The sequence below is a fragment of the Mobula birostris genome, chromosome 32, assembly GCF_030028105.1.
Source record: "Mobula birostris isolate sMobBir1 chromosome 32, sMobBir1.hap1, whole genome shotgun sequence".
In the NCBI taxonomy this organism is placed as follows: domain Eukaryota; kingdom Metazoa; phylum Chordata; class Chondrichthyes; order Myliobatiformes; family Myliobatidae; genus Mobula; species Mobula birostris.
In genome coordinates, this window is record NC_092401.1 from 8,183,983 (window position 1) to 8,193,786 (window position 9,804).

General features: G+C 46.2%; 1 long non-coding RNA gene across 1 annotated transcript; it reads left to right on the forward strand.

The window, feature by feature from the left end:
- The first annotated feature begins 67 nt into the window (after positions 1-67).
- Positions 68-9,144, forward strand: LOC140191168 (uncharacterized). The gene is made up of 3 exons (XR_011883769.1): positions 68-167; positions 1,937-2,003; positions 8,734-9,144. It is a non-coding gene; the product is annotated as an uncharacterized lncRNA (long non-coding RNA).
- The last annotated feature ends 660 nt before the right edge of the window (positions 9,145-9,804 follow it).

Below are 9,804 nucleotides of genomic sequence, written 5' to 3' on the forward strand. Positions count from 1 at the left end.
GGGGGCGGGGAAGAAGAGGCACACTGTGGTGACAGGAGATTTGTTAGTTAGTGAAACGGACAGGAGGTCCTGTGGGTGAGAATGAGATTCCCGGACGGTCTGTTGCCTCCTGGTTGCCAGGGTCTGCTATATCTCGGATCGAGTCCTGAGCACTATTACGTGGGAGGGTGAGAAGCGGAGGTCGTGGTCTATGACACGGTGACGAGATCCTGCACAGGGAGTTCAGGGAGTTAGGTGCAAAGTTAAAGCGAAGGACCTCCAGAGTTGTGATCTCGGGGTTACTGGCTGTACCACGTGCTGGTGAGGCCAGAACTATGAAGATTATACAGTTTAATACGTGGCTGAGGAGTTGGTGTAGGAGGGAGGGCATCAGATTTTTGGATCGGGGGCTCTCTTCCAGAGAATGTGGAACACGTACAGAAGGGATGGTTTACACCTGAACTGGAAGGGGACTAATACCCTAGCGGGAAGTTTTGCTCGTGATGCACAGGCGGGGATCGGGGAGGAATTAAACTGGAGTTGCAGGGGGTTGGGAACCAGAGTGCCAGAACAGATAGTGGATGTTATTACAACCTCAAAGTCAAAAATTCAAAAGGTTGAGCATGGTGCGACTGATGTCCCGAGTTGCGAATATTTCAATGCAGGAACTATCACAGGAAAGGTCGATGAGTTTAGGGCAAGGATCAACACCTGGAATTATGATATTAGTGAGATTTGATTGCAGGAGGGGCAGCTCAATATTCCAGGGATCTGTTGTTGCAGATGTGACGGAGCGGGAGGGATTAAACGAGGAGGGGTGGCGTTACTAATCAGGGAATATGTCACGGCAGTGCTCAATCAGGGTAGACGGGAGAACTCGATTGGTGAGGCGCTGTGGGTGGAACTGAGAAATAAGAAAGATATAACCACATTAATTGGGCTATATTACAGACCACCCAATAGTCCACAGGATTTAGAGGACCAAAATTGTAGAGAGATCGCAGACTGTTGCAAGAAACATAAGGTTGTCATAGTAGGTGATTTTACCTTTCCAGTTTCGCAGTTATTTTATAAATAACACTATTCTTTGTATTTCTGATCAGATGCTAAATGCATTTCATTGGCTTTGTGTCTGTACTCGGCACAATGACAATAAAGTTGAATCTAATCTAATCTAATCACATATTGACTGGGAATCCCTTACTGTAAGAGGAGTAGACGGGATAGAGTCTGTCAAATGTGCTCAGGAAAGTTTTCTTAATTAGTACATAGAGGTCCCAACCGGAGTGTGTGCGATACTTGATCTGCTGTTAGGGAATGAGACAGGGCAAGTGACAGAAGTTTGTGTAGGGGAACGCGTTGCATCTGGTGATCACAATAACATTAATTTCAAAGTCAATATGCAAAGGGATAGGTCTGGTCTGCGATTTGGGATTCTAAATCGGAGAAAGGCCAATTTTGACGGCATCAGAAAAGATCAGGCAAGTGAGGATTGGGACGGGCTGTTTTCCAGTAAAGGTGTACTTGGTAAGTGGGAGGCCTCCAAAAGTGAAATTTTGAGAGTGCAAAGTCTGTATGTGCCTGTCAGAATAAAAGGTAAAGATAACCGTTGTCGGGAAATTTGGTTTTCAAGAGATATTATGGCCCAGGATAGGGAAGAAAAGGAGGTGCATTGCAGGTTTAGGCAGGGAGGAACAAATGAGGTGCTCATGGAGTGTAAGAAATGCAAGTTGAAATGGAGTATAGAAGAGGACGCAGGAGGGTTAAATGAAGGCATGAGGTTACCTGAGCAGACAAGGTGAAGGAGAATCCCAAAGGATTCTACAGGTATGTTAAAAGCAAAAGGGATTGAAAGGGACAAAACTTGTCTTATGGAGGATCAGAATTGTCATCCGTGCATGTAGTCAAAATAAGTGAGGAGAGTTTAACTGCATTTTTTGTATCTGTATTTACTCAGGAGACAGACACGGAGACCATAGGAGTGAGGCAACCTCATGGACCCTATACACATTACAGCAGAAGAGGTATCTGTAGTCTTGAGGCAAATTAGGGTGGATAAATCCCCAGGGCCTGACTAGGTGTTCCTTCAGACCCAACAGCAAGTGCAGAAATTGCAGGGGCCCTAGCAGAGATAAAACACCCTTAGCGAAAAGTGAGGTACCAGAGGATTAGAGGATAGCCAATGGTGATCCACTGTTTAAAAAAGGCTCTAAAAATAAACCAGGAAATTAGGTTGGTGAGCCTGACATCAGTGGCGGGAAAGCTATTGGAAGATATTTTAAGGGACCAAATATATGATTATTTGGATAGATATGGGCTAATTAAGGATAGTCAGCATGGCTTCATGTGTGGTTGGTCATGTCTAACCAATCTTATAGTTTTGCGAGGAAGTTACCAGGAAAGTGGATGAACGCAAGGTAGTGAATGTTGTCTACATGGACTTTAACAAGGCATTTGACAAGGTCCCGCATGGGGGGTTGGTCAATAAGGTTCAGTTGCTCAGGATTCAAGATAAGGTAATAAACTGGATTAGACATTGGCTTTGTGGGAGAAGCCAGAGATTGGTAGCAGCTGGTCACCTCTCTGACTGGGAGGCCCCTGACTAGTGGTGCGCCGCAGGGATCGGTGCTGGGTCCATTATTGTTTTTTATCCATGTCAACGATCTGGATGATAATGTCAACGATCTGGGTGATAATGTGATTTACTGGATCAGAAAATATGTGGATGACACCAAGATTGGGGGTGTAGTGGACAGCGAGGAAGACTATCAAAGCTCGCAGCAGAAACTGGACCAGTTGGAAAATGGACTGAAAAATGGCAGATAGAATTTAATGCAGACAAGAGCGCGGTGTCGCACTTCAGGTAGGTCTTACACAGTGAATGGTGGGGCATTGCAGAGTGCAGAAGCACAAAAAGATCTGGGAATACAGGTCCACAATTCATTGAAAGTGGTGTAGATGGTTTTATAAAGAGAGCCTTTGGCACATTGGCCTTCATAAAACAAAGTATTGAGTACAAGAGATGAGATGTTATGTTGAAGTTGTGTAAGACATTGGTGAGGCCTAATTTGGAGTATTGCGTGAGGTTTTGGTCACCTACCTACAGAAAAGATAGGAAAATAAGATTGAAAAATTGCAAGGATATTGCCAGGTCTGGAGGACCTAAGTTATATGGAAAGATTGAATAGATTAGGACTTTATTCCTTGGAACATAGAAGACTGAAAAGAGATATGATAGAGTTATACAAAATTGTGAGGGGTATAGATCGGGTAATTGCAAGCAGGCTTTTCCCACCGAGGTTGGAAGGCACTACAACTAGAGGTCATGTGTTAAGGGTGAAAGGTGAAAAGTTTAAGGGCAACATGAGTGGAAACGTCTTGACTCAGAGGGTTATTAAAGTGTGGGATGAGATGCCAGCACAACTGGTGCATGCGAGCTTGATGCCAATGTTTAAAAGAAGTTGGAATAGGTACGTGGATGGTAGGGGTATGGAGGGCTATGGTCCCGGAACAGGCTGATGGGAGCAGGCAGTTTAGGTGGCTTGTCACGGACTGGATGGACCAAAAGGCCTGTTTTTGTGATGTACTTTTCTATAACTCTATGACTCTAAGTATATCCCAAAGGGGCGGGGGGGGGCAAGGGAGAGATTACTTATTTGACAGAAATGTTGAAATCTTCTCTGGCATGGAAGAGAAACCAGACAACTGGAGGTCAAAGAATTTGGTGCATTTGTCCAAGAAGGGTAGCAGAGATAGCCAGGTAATTACAGTCTGATAAGTCTAGTATTAGTGGTAGGGAGGTTTTATTACTGTTATAGTTATTAATGCTATTATTATTATTTAAAAATTCTAAAATGCAGGATTAATCTGCATTTGGAGCTGCAGGGCTAGCCAGCTTGCTGCTGTCAAGGGAATGTCATGTCTGAGTAATTCAAATTTTTTGTTTGAGATGGTGACAGTGTGTCAGTAATGGCAATGTGGTTGATGTAATCTCCATCAGCTTAAATAAATCTTTAACAAAGGTCCGTGTAGGTGCCTTGTAGGAGCCCAGATGGAATACAAGGTGATTTGGCAAAATGGATCAGAAATTGATTGGATGATAGGAAACCGCTTCAACTTCCTGGGCTTGAACAGAGCAGAAGCCTAACACGCTGATGCAGTCGTGAAGAGAGCATGCTAGTGGCCCCACCTTGTGAGGAGCTTGCGGAGATTTGGGACATCTCCAAAGACTCTTGTGGATGTCTACAGGTGTACAGTGGATAGCATTCCAACTGGCTGCATTGCAGCCTGGTATAGAGGCTCCGACGCATTGGATCACTGGAGACTCCAGGGGCTTGTGAACCTGACCAGTGCCATCATGAGCACAACTCCCCCTGCCATCGAGGGCATCCTCAAGGGGCCGTGTCTTAAGAAGGCAGCACCCATCATTAAAGACCCTCACCATCTGGAACATGGCCTGTTTGCGTTACTACCACCGGGGAAGATGTACAGTTTCTTCCCCTCCACCATCAGATTTCCGAATGGTCCCTGTTCTTACGAACATCACCTATTTACCCATTTTCTACTATTTGTTTATTTATTTGTAACTTACAGTAACTTTATGTCTTTGCAATGGACTGCTGCAAACCACCCGGTGTCTGGACAATTTAAACCCTGGGCCCGATGGACTGAAAAGGCAGGGGTGTCGGGACCAGAGGCAGGGGTGGGGACTGGAGACAGGGGTGTCGGACCGGAGACAGGGGTGGGGACCAGAGACAGGGGTGACCAGAGGCAGGGATGGGGACTGGAGACAGGGGAGGGGACCGGAGACAGGTTGTCAGGACCGGAGGCAGGAGTGGGGAACTGGAGACAGGGGTGGGGACTGGAAGCAGGTGTGGGGACCAGAGACAGGGGGTGGGAACTGGAGACAGAAGTTGGGGACCAGAGGCAGGGGTGGGAAACCGGAGACATGGTTGCGGACCGGAGGCAGGGTATCAGGACCGGAGACAGGGGTCGGGACCGAAGACAGGAGGTGGGGACTGGAAGCAGGTGTGGGGACCAGAGACAGGGTGTCAGGACTGGAGGCAGGGGTGGGGACCGGAGACAGGGGTGGGGACTGGAAGCAGGAGTGGGGACCAGAGACAGGGTGTGGGGCTGGAGGCAGGTGTGGGGCCGGAGGCAGGGGTGGGACCAGAGACAGGGGTTGGGACCGGAGACAGAAGTTGGGGACCGGAGGCAGGGTGTGGGGACCGGAGACAGGGTGTGGGGCCGGTTCTGCTCACTGCCCCACGGTGTTTATTCCGCTCTCCACAGCACCCAGGCTGAGGCTGGGAGACTGCTCCAGGCTTCGGGTCTACGGACTCAAGTTCATCCTGAGTGCTGCTTACTCGCTTTCATTGTTTGCACAATTAGTGATCTTTTTTCTCTCTTTCTCTGTCCATTGGATGTCCGTTGGTCTTGTTTTTTATAATAAGGTTCTTCCCGATTTCTTGTTTTGTGGCTGCTGTAAGGAGACAAATCTCAAGGTTGTATAATTTATACACATTTTGATAGTCAATGTACTTTTTGCTTCACATTTCACAACATATGTCAGTGACAATAAAAGTGATTCTGATTCTAAATATACATTAGGGATTTAACATCCAATAATCAAACATCTACAGTTTCTGAACGACCCAGATTATCGGAGGTTTACTGTAATAGTGCTTGGCCTTAGGTGCTGAATGATGAGGACCCTCTCAATCAGGGTTGACCATGGGTATTGCATCCTAGCTGTTCAGATACGCAAAGCCAGGGCGGTCCAATGTGGAGAGCAGGGTCCACCTCCCCACATGTCTGACGAGTCCAAAGGAACAGGAGACCAATACGGTTTAACACCAGCAGTCGCCAGTCAGTGTTGAACTCAACGTAGGACTGCCTTAGGGACTCCGCTCTGATTTTACCCTCGGGTTTTACTCCCAGACCCTTCCCCATGAGTGGGTATAGTGGCAAGGCCGCGGTAGAGGTTTGAGATTAGAGTTTCCCGTGGTGGATAAGCACTATCTGCCTGAAGTGACTGGTTGTAAGGCGCCTGTAACCCACCTTTGCTCACTCGCCTGTCACTAGAAATGGTTCTGCCGGGCTTAGCAGTTGAACCACACGTGGAGGCCAGGAGCTGGACTTGGTTGTCAGAGGACAGCAGATGGTGAGTGTAGAAGAACAGAGGGATCATGGTGTACATCTCCAAAGATTCCTGAAGGTGGCAGTACTGGCTAATAAAGCACAATGGATACTTGCATTGATTGGCTGGGCGAAGATCACAAGAACAGGAAGTAATATCACACAAGCAGTTCTGAGGATGCTGGAAATTCAGAGCAACGCGTACAAGATGCTTGTGGAACTAAGCAGGTTTCAGGTTGAGATCCTCTGAAGGGTCTCGGCCCGAAACGTCCGCTCTTTATTCCTCTCCATAAATGCTGCCTGACCTGCTGAGTTCCTCCAGCATTTCAAAGTTCAAAGTAAATATTATTATCAAAGTACATATGTCACCATATACAACCCTGACATTCAGTCTCCTGTGGGCATACTCAACAAATCCACAGACAGGATCAGCGAAAGATCAACCAGAGTGCAGAAGATAACAAACTTGTGCAAATACAGATATAAATAAACAGCAATGAATAAAGAGAATGTGAGATGAAGAGTCCCCAAAAGTGAGTCCGTTGGTTGCGGGAACATTTCAACGATGAGGCATGAAGCAAAGTGAAGTTGTCACCTTTTGTTCACGAGCCTTGTGTATGTGTTACTGGAGCAGGAAGGCGGTGATACACTACTCGATAGTTTGGTAACAAGCAGAAAAGTGTACGCAATTCTGGTCATCCTACAGTAAAAAGAGTGTTATTGTCCTGCAGGTGGGCTGCAGGATATTCTCCAGGACGTTTCCAGAGATGGAGCTTTTCAGCCAGGGGGAGAGACTGATTAGGTATCCACAATTCAGCTCGGCAGTTTGCTGAAGTCACTAAACCAGCCGAGATTCTAAATAGAGAGGAGAATATAAAAAAGCTTTTCGGAGAGCTTCAAGCGGAATGAGTGGGCAAGAATACAGCAGATCAAATATAACATCTAAAAATGGGGAATTATCCACATTGCTGGATATAAAAGAGATTGTGCAGTGTTGATGTTGGAAAGGATTTAGATGTAGTTGCACACTAGGACACCATTGAGACGCCAAATTTTATGTTAAGTTTTATTAATGAGGACCCGACCGCAGGGGTAAGAAAGCCTCATTGCAGTTGTGTAGGACTTTGGCGAGACCGCACACAACATTGTGAAAAGTTCTTTTTCTTTTTGCCTAAGGCAGAATATACTTAACACAGATGGTTCCACTATTGGCCTGTCTGTCAAACAAAGAGAGATTGTGTATGCTTGGTTGAGCTCCCTGGAGTTAAAACAAAGGAAAATGAATTTTAGGTTTGTATGTGGTGACATATATGTACGTTGATAATCAAATTTACTTTGAACTTTGGATTAATAAAGTATCAGTTTATTCAGTGAGTTCTATCACTAGCCATCGTTCTTAGCTATAAAATCTAGGAAAACAAAATAAGCTCATCATTAAATACAGAAGATTCACTAAGGTCCAATAAAGGAGGATGTTCTCTCATCACATCCTGTTGACCCAGGCCACCGCTGAGGAGATTTTCCAGTCGCTTCATAAAGTAACATGTTCAGTGCTGAGTGCTCTGGACACTTTGGAGCTAAGACACTGGACACCAGGCACAGTGGATCTGATAACCTGTCAGATCAGAGGAGCCAGTCGTATTTCAACAAAAGTGCAATCAGTAAACAGATCGTGCTAGAGCTGTGACTTATCCTCTCACTGATCGTTATGCCACTGGTGTTACGGGCAGCAAGGAAGGCCCTCCATCCCTGTCTGTATAGAAGGATCCTTCAATTCTGTTTCCATAGCAACCGTGTTTTGACCAGTCAGCGTTGTTGTTAGCCCTGAGCTGAACCCCCTAAACCTGGAAGGCCGGTAGACCACTCCCAGTCTGGTCTCTACCCTTTGACCTGTTTGACTTGAGTGACCCTACCAAGAGCCAAAGCACAAGGCCCTGCCTCCAGCCAACATATCTCTCCGAGTCGTTGAGACTCGCTGGCCTCCAAACCCAATGACAAGGTTGTGGTCCTCTTGGAGGAGAGCTATGTCTACCTAACTTAAAAAACAGTAGAAACCCAGAAAATGATTTCATCTACACAATGGATTACGTAACAATCACATTGATTTGCTTCAAAGAATGGTTGCCACATGACATGGTTTGAACACCTTTTCATGACACTGAACAAGTCCAGTTGCCCTGGTGGCTCCTGGGGTTAGAGCATTTGCCCTCCCTTCCATCACCTGTACCCTGTGCCTTATTGTCTTTTACACTCTATGATTTTTCTTTCACTTAGCTCCACCAACTTTCAGAGAAGCCTGAGATCACAAGTCACTTACTTGTGGAGGGTAACATGCCAGTTGTAAAAAGTGACCTGGGCCTGTTGGGACTTTCTGCGGAGCTGGAGATCATTTGAGTTATTAGGCACTTGGTATGGGCCAGTTAAAATAAACTAGGTTTGAGTGGAGCAGTCATTATGGGAGCGGTTATTGTTGGAGTGGGCTGGGGTTACAGTGGGAAGCTGAGGCTTCGTCTCAAGTGGCTTCGGCGAGAAGAAACGGAGGCTATGAAGTTTCTGGTAAGTTTGTTTATTTATTTATTTCTCTCTTTCTTTCTTTCTTTCTTTTTTATTGCACAGTTAGAGCATCAGGAATGACGGTTGGGACAGTTGAGCACTCCTCTTGTGGGACGTGGGAAGACAAGGAGACCTCCAGTATCCCTGACAAACGTACCGGAAAGAAATGAATCCAGCTGCAGCTTCTCAAAAACATATTAGGAAACTGGAACTGGAAGTCGAATGACCTCCAGATCATTCTGGAGAAAGAGAGCTTGATTAACAAGAGGGAGGTACATTACTGGACAAAAGTCTTAGTCACACATACTGTAGCTGGGTTGCCTAAGACTTTTGCACAGTACTGTAGTAATCTTATATACTGCACGGTACTGCTGCCACACACAAAAAGAAGAACTTCATGACATGTGTGAGTGGTGATAAACCTGATTCTGATATGGGTCTCTATTGTGGAGTGAGAGTGGAAAAGGGGCAGGGAGAGGGGAATCATGGTTGGGAAAAGGGGAAGGAAGAGGGTAGGGAGTGGGAAGCAGCAGAGGGACATTCTGTAATGATTAATAAACCAATTGTTTGGAATCAAATGACCTTGCCTGTTGTCTCATGACTGGGTGTGTCTGCACCCACACCACTCCCCACCCTGGCACTCATTCTCTGCCACCTGTCCCAGACCCCTCCCATTGCCAACACCTTCGCTGCTGCCAGATTTACACACTCACCCACTCCCTGCTCCATCTTGATGAATACAGTACTGTGGAAAAGCCTTGGCACCCTGGCTACACATATGTGCCTAAGACTTTTACACGGTACTGTATTTGTCAACATGGAGTGGAGAGCGAGTTTGTAAATCTGGTGGGAAGAGGAAATGCTTGCTGTCCTGGGGAAAATTAGGATGGATAAGTCACCAAGGTCTGACATGGTGACCCTCTCGGACCTTGGGGGACGCTGGTGCAGAAATTGGGGGGAGCCTGGCAGAGATATTTAAAACATCCTTAACCATGGATGAGGTGCCAGAGGTCAGGAGGATTGCTAACATTGCTCCGTTGTTCAAGAAAGACACTAAGAATAAAAGAAATTATAGGTCAGTGAGCTTATTGTCAGTACTGCCTAAACTATCGAAAAGTGCTCATAGGGACAGGA